Source organism: Eriocheir sinensis, chromosome 59 (assembly GCF_024679095.1).
Source record: "Eriocheir sinensis breed Jianghai 21 chromosome 59, ASM2467909v1, whole genome shotgun sequence".
NCBI classification, from domain to species: domain Eukaryota; kingdom Metazoa; phylum Arthropoda; class Malacostraca; order Decapoda; family Varunidae; genus Eriocheir; species Eriocheir sinensis.
This window is the reverse complement of record NC_066567.1, coordinates 1,798,253-1,804,474: the sequence shown is the minus strand read 5'-3', so window position 1 is coordinate 1,804,474 and position 6,222 is coordinate 1,798,253. Positions and strand designations below refer to the sequence as shown.

The window sequence follows — 6,222 nt, the reverse complement described above, 5'->3', positions numbered from 1 at the left end:
TGATCACTCTTCATTAGAACGCGATTATCTCCTCTTCGTTGACGTGTATAAGGCGAAGCGGCTGAGAATACCGCTTCTGGACAGCATGTGAGTTGAAAACCGTGCAGCGTATAGCGGCGGGAGTCGAACCTGGGTCGTAGGGATCACTACGTCTGCTCCCTAGCCACTCAGCCACCTCCCCCTCCCCATTAACAGTGACGTAGAGGGCTTAAAAAAAATGCGTTCAAGTAATTATTAATCTTATCTCTGAAGCATTTTCTCCTCCATGCAGCCACCAGCGTGAAGCAGGGGTGCCGCCCGCCGCGCCGCGTGACCGAGCGCTGGCTGGGTGTCGGTACAGCCTTGCGGGGAGGCTCGAACGCTGGTCACTGGTGTCGCGTATTATTAGGGCCGCGCGCTGACCACTCGTCCACCGCTTCTTACAAATATTATAACGGTTTCTTTTGTTTTTCTTTTTCTTTTTCTTCATCCTCTTCTTCTTCTTCTTTTTTCTTTTTCGTTTTCTTCTTCTTCTTCTTCTTTTCTTCTTTTTCTTTTTCTTTTTCTTTTAATTTTTCCTTTTTCCTTTTTCTTCTTTTATTTTTGTTACTGCTACTACTACTACTACTACTATTAAACCCCCTCCTCTCTCTCTCTCTCTCTCTCTCTCTCTCTCTCAAAAGATAAATGTTGTCACCTCGTTGCCACTTTTCAATGAATCAAGCGAAGATCACGTGATCAGCCCACCTTAGCAACAAGACCAGGTGTGTTGGTGTGCTCTGGGGGGGGGGGAGGAGGGGGGGGGGTACGCAGCGTTACCTGTTGTCGCTTCCTCCAGGTGGCAGACAGGTACGATCGCCGCCGCTGAGGGTCCGGGGCAAGGTGAAGGAGAGGTGGCGGGGGGGGGGGGGGGGGGGTACGTCATCCCCTTATTTTTTCGCGGGTCAAGAGTGTCGATAGGTTACGTAAAGGGGAGAGTGATAGACCTTAAGTGCATCGCGGGACACTTAACACTATAGAACATATGGATAAGGGAGAGCGCAGCAAGACGCCTCTCCACCCGAAACTGACCTCTCTTTTGGCCCACTCTACTTTTGTCTATTACGGGTGTGGATATGTAATGTACTGCACCGTGTATTATACCTCCATGCTTTGTTTGAGTAGACAGCTTAAGGGGTAAAGATTCAGAATAAGTAAGTTGATCTATCTCCATAATTATCTAACCAACGTGTGTTTTCTCTTAGTCAACCCGAAATTGACCTCTCTTTTGGGCACTTTACTTTTGTCTTTTATAGGAGCGTCGAATAGCGCGGGCTTAAACTTCTGTAACCATATTAGATCCTCTGGCAAACATTATTACTAACATGTTGTGAGATCTTTGTTTATATCTTCATTCAGCTCTTCTGCGTCCGTCTCCCTCACTGTATACAACACCCACCTCCTTGAACTGCCTCTGTGTGTGTTTAAGGGGTAAAGATTCATAATAAGTAAGTTAATCTATCTCCATAATGATCTAACCAACGTGTGTTTTCTCTTAGTCAACCCGAAATTGACCTCTCTTTTGGGCACTCTACTTTTGTCTTTTATAGAAGCGGCGAGTAGCAGGCTTTTTTTTTTTTTTGTACTTTTTTTATTGCCCTTGAGCCGTGTCCTCTGATGTAAAAAAAAAAAAAAAAAATCGAGTCAAGACGCCTCTCCACCCGAAATTGACCTCTCTTTCGCCCACTCTTCACTTTTGTCTATTATGGGAGCGGTGAGTAGACAGCTTAATAATGATTCCGAATAAGTAAGTTAATCTATCTCCATAATTATCTAACCAGCGTATGTTTTCTCTTTCCTTTATTAGAGAGAGCGGTACATGACACCTAATTTGATCGTGTACTTTTCCTCTCACACACTCCGGCCTCTCTGGTTCACAACTTAAGATAAAGAACGAGTATAACGTAAGTAATCGTAATTGTTGCATCAGCATTGGGCATAAGACAAACTTTCTGGTCACCGCTGCAGCTTACAATACATCGCTTCCTATACAAGACACCGTTCCAGCTTACTATATAACGTTTCACAGGATGGCCAGAAACAAGGGGCTGCGTCATGCTGGGCTCCTATTGTGCTTGAACCCGCTACAGGAATAGATATAGGTTAGATAAAAGGTATAAGGAGAAAGGTATGAGCGCTTGATTAACTGGTTAGCGAGCGAGCGAGCGAGCGAGCGAATCAGTGAGGAGAGCTTCGATTGCGATAGATACGAAAGTTATGAACGCTTGAGTAACTGGTTAGCGAGCGAGCGAGCGAACCAGTGAGGAGAGCTTCGATTAAGTTATATACTAACCATTCCACAAGAGTCACAACGGGTTTTAGGCTTTGAATGGAACCAGGCTAACCTAAGCGTCTATATACCTGTTTTATACCAGTGAGGAGAGCTTCGATTGCGGTAGATACGAACCATTGCACAAGAATTTAAGGGTTTTATAGATTTTGATACCTAACTAACCTAAGCGTCTATATACCTGTTTTATACCAGTGAGGAGAGCTTCGATTGAGGACCGTGCGGACCATTGCACAAGAGTAAGGATTTGGGTTTGACTGGTACCTGACTAATTTAAGCGTCTATTATTACCTGTTATTACGGATTCAGCCCCATTAAGCAACTCAGAATGGCCGACAAATGGCTTTAATTCACATACATTCGGTGCTTCGGATTATATTCACTCGTCTCGTTTCTCTTCATAGCTGGGGCGGACGGCGGTGGCGGAGGGTGAGGTGTACGGCGCTGGGCTGCCCGAGGAGATGGTGAAGACACGATTCCTGGGGCCTGGTGCTTGCTGGGACGTCTGGACAGCTGAGCATCACGGTAAGTCCTCTTTAGTGCGTTTTAGTATAGACTCTGGAAGGGGTGTAATGTTTAGAGGCATAGGAGTGAATATATCGTTACGTTGAATTGGCTAACAGGTACTTTGGGTTATAGGTAATACTGGAGTCCGTGGTCATAGTGCATAGATTTGTACGAGTCTAAAGCAGTTAATGGGTATCCTTATGTGTGTGACTGGTCAGCGTGGTTACAAGTATATATTAACCTCTTTTAGTGACCTTAAGACATCAAGGAGAGGAATGACGAGGTCGGGAGAGGAATGACGAGGCCGGGAGAGGATTGACGAGACAGGGAGAGGAATGACGAGGCCAGGAGAGGAATGACGAGACAGGGAGAGGATTGACGAGACAGGGAGAGGAATGACGAGACAGAGAGGAATGACGAGGCCGGGAGAGGAATGACGAGACAGGGAGAGGAGTGACGAAGCAGGGAGAGAGGGCAGTATGTGTGGAGAGGGAGAAACATGAAACAGGGAGAGTAAGAGAAGGTAAAATTGTGGGAGAGGCGGAGAGGAAGGGAGAGAACAAGAGAGGGAGAGTAAGAAAAAGGGAGAGAGGAGGAGAAGGTAAAATTGTGGGAGAGACAGGGAGAGGAAGGGAGAGAGGAAGAGAATAAGGTAAAATTATGGGAGAGACAGGGAGAGGAAGAGAGCAAGAAAGGGAGAGTAAGAGAGAGTAGACAAGGAAGAGAAGGAGAGGAAGGGAGAGAGCGAGGGAGGGAGAGAGCGAGAGAGGGAGAGTAAGAGAGAGTAGACAACTGCACATAGGCTGGAAGAGGCTGACGGTATATGGTTTTAATTCCAGGTGTTCAGTGTGGTGTTTCCAGGTATAAGCAGTGACTCGTGTGCTGCCGGGCGCTGGTGTGGACCGACCCGATGCCGACAGACCGCTTGAGACGAGTAGAGAAACCCTGGACTGCCCCGAAGACACATGGTGGGTGGTATTACTGGCGTTTTTTTACCTTGTTCGTTAGTGTATGAAATATCTGGTATACTCGTGTAAGGAATGGTATCTTGTTAGTCATTGGAAGCATCGTTGGTGTATGAAATATCTGGTATACTCGTTTTTTTATTTTTTTTTACAACAAAGGAGACAGCTCAAGGGCACAAAAAAAGTAAATAATAAAAAAAAGCCCGCCACTCGCTGCTCACAAAAAAAATCGAAAGAGGTAGCCGAAAGAGAGGTCAGTTTCGGGAGGAGAGGTGTAAGGAATATCTTTTTAATCATTGGAAACATCGCTGGTGTATGGAATATCTGGTATACTCGTGTAAGGAATGATATCTTGTTAATCATTGGAATGCTAACGTTTAATTGGTATATATATATTGGCATCAGACAGGCTTAGTTTTATCTTTTTAGGGGACTTATAAAATCCATGCTTTCTTCCGTACTTAAGAGGCGTGTCGTGAAATTCTAAGCAGCGGGGACTTTAACAATGTCATATATCCCTAATTCTTTTACATATAGAGTGGCGGATGCTTGAATTTAACTTGTAGTCTGTAGGTTTTCCTGTTCGAGTCATTAATTGTGGTCTTTAACAATGTCATATATCCCTAATTCTTTTTACATATAGTGGCGGATGCTTGAATTTAACTTGTAGGTTTTCCTCATTAATTGTGGTCTTTAACAATGTCATATATCCCTAATTCTTTTACATATAGAGTGGCGGATGCTTGAATTTAACTTGTAGTCTGTAGGTGTTCCTGTTCGAGTCATTAATTGTGGTCTTTAACAATGTCATATATCCCTAATTCTTTTACATATAGAGTGGCGGATGCTTGAATTTAACTTGTGGTCTGTAGGTGTTCCTGTTCGAGTCATTAATTGTGGTCATGTTGCCAGATTGACGGCCTCACCCATGCAGACCACTCACCTGCCCCCGCCCTGACTTGTGCTGAGAAGACGTGACGCTGAATCTTTGGTTTGACGGGTCTTGTTACTCGTCTCCGGATGAGGCTGACTATAAACACCGACGCTGTGTGACATACCCGCCCGGCAAGGATCGAAGGATGAATCGTGAACTGCTTGCAAGATCCGTCTATATAGTATTTTATGGGACGTAGATGTATTTAAGAACCTAGTATGTATTTTACAGGAGAAAATAAAGGAAGTGACATCATATGCATTCTTTTATTGAACATACAACAGCGATTTGTCTCGTTTAGTTCCCCTCCACTTCCTTTTACGAGTGACTGATCAAGTCGTCCCCCTCCCACGCGGGGCGACTCTACCGCCAACCCACCGCAGCCCTCAACGCCTCGTGGAATAGCCACCCCGAGTAACGTTCAGCTCGTGCAGCTACTCGGGGCGGCGACTTCCACGGGGCGCTGGTGGGGTGTGGTGGTCGTCAGTAGCGCCGCCCCGCGTGGAGTAGAGCGGTCAGCCATGCAGCCAGTCTTGAAGTTCGCCAGGAGTCCACGATCAGCCGAGTCTGCATGGAAGAACACAAAGGGCCGTATTTTAAGACACCATCGCTTCTCACATCAACTATTTCTAAAGGTCAAAGAGGGGATCAATCTGTTTTTCATGAATGTTTTTTAAGGTTCATGGCATAGAAGAAGGGTCAAACTACCACCAGGGTCATAAAACCACCCCTGAAAAGGCCTACAGCTCCTACGAAAGCCATGACAAATATGTGAACTTAGGCGACGAAATGTTTTGAAATACGACCCAAAGTACCACGATATAAGTCCCAATACTGTCACTAAACTATTACTTACACGGGAATGCCCTGATAAATAAGTGACAATACGCATTAACACTTGAAAATGTCCCGATACCAATTGGAAATGAACAATTGTAACACAAAATAAGGTAAGGGATTTTCACACGAAGGGTTACTAAGCTATATGCTATTACACAAGGGGAAGGGGATACTTAAATAGTCGTCACTCCGTATACTGAACACAAATCCTTTCACATGTCCCAGAACCAAGAGGCAATCAACAATATTCCACAAAACAATATAGATAAAGGGTTTTAACAGGATGGATCATTACCTGTGGACGATGTGAGGCAGCTCAGGAGATATCACGAAGGTTATAAGGCCACAGGAACACGCAGCCAGCCAGTCAGCCAGTCGGAGTTCCGTGATCGTCTCAGCGCACCACCAGGAGACACACTTATCTGGAAAAATAATAATAAGCGGAAATACAACATACGAGTTCCTCTTTACAAGCAAGGTTTCTCTTTACAAGGTTCCTTATACCTCAAATCTTACTAAACACTTGACGCCACGAGTACTTGCCGTGACACTGAAGACCGCCCGCTCCTCCTCCGGTTATAGCGCCGTGTGGTGAGACGGGACGGCCGACACACCACACAGCCGCCATCAGGTCCAAGACGCCTCACACAGCACACGGGAAGGCAGGG

The 6,222-nt window shown here is 45.5% G+C and overlaps 2 long non-coding RNA genes across 3 annotated transcripts in view; one reads left to right on the top strand and one right to left on the bottom strand.

Moving 5' to 3' along the window:
- LOC126985335 (uncharacterized) overlaps positions 1-4,969 on the top strand; it is a 5,635-nt gene extending 666 nt beyond the window's left edge. Inside the window, exons 1-4 of one of the 2 annotated variants that reach the window (XR_007738561.1) lie at positions 2,529-2,547; positions 2,713-2,833; positions 3,655-3,783; positions 4,693-4,969. This is a non-coding gene — a long non-coding RNA (uncharacterized LOC126985335). Of the gene's footprint in view, positions 1-2,528; positions 2,548-2,712; positions 2,834-3,654; positions 3,784-4,692 lie in introns of those variants that run through there. The other variant, XR_007738562.1, reaches the window with a different exon arrangement.
- On the bottom strand, positions 4,967-5,976 carry LOC126985336 (uncharacterized). Its single transcript, XR_007738563.1, has 2 exons — positions 5,850-5,976; positions 4,967-5,281 (listed from the first exon to the last, which is right to left on the bottom strand). It is a non-coding gene; the product is annotated as an uncharacterized LOC126985336 (long non-coding RNA).
- Between the last annotated feature and the right edge of the window lie 246 nt (positions 5,977-6,222).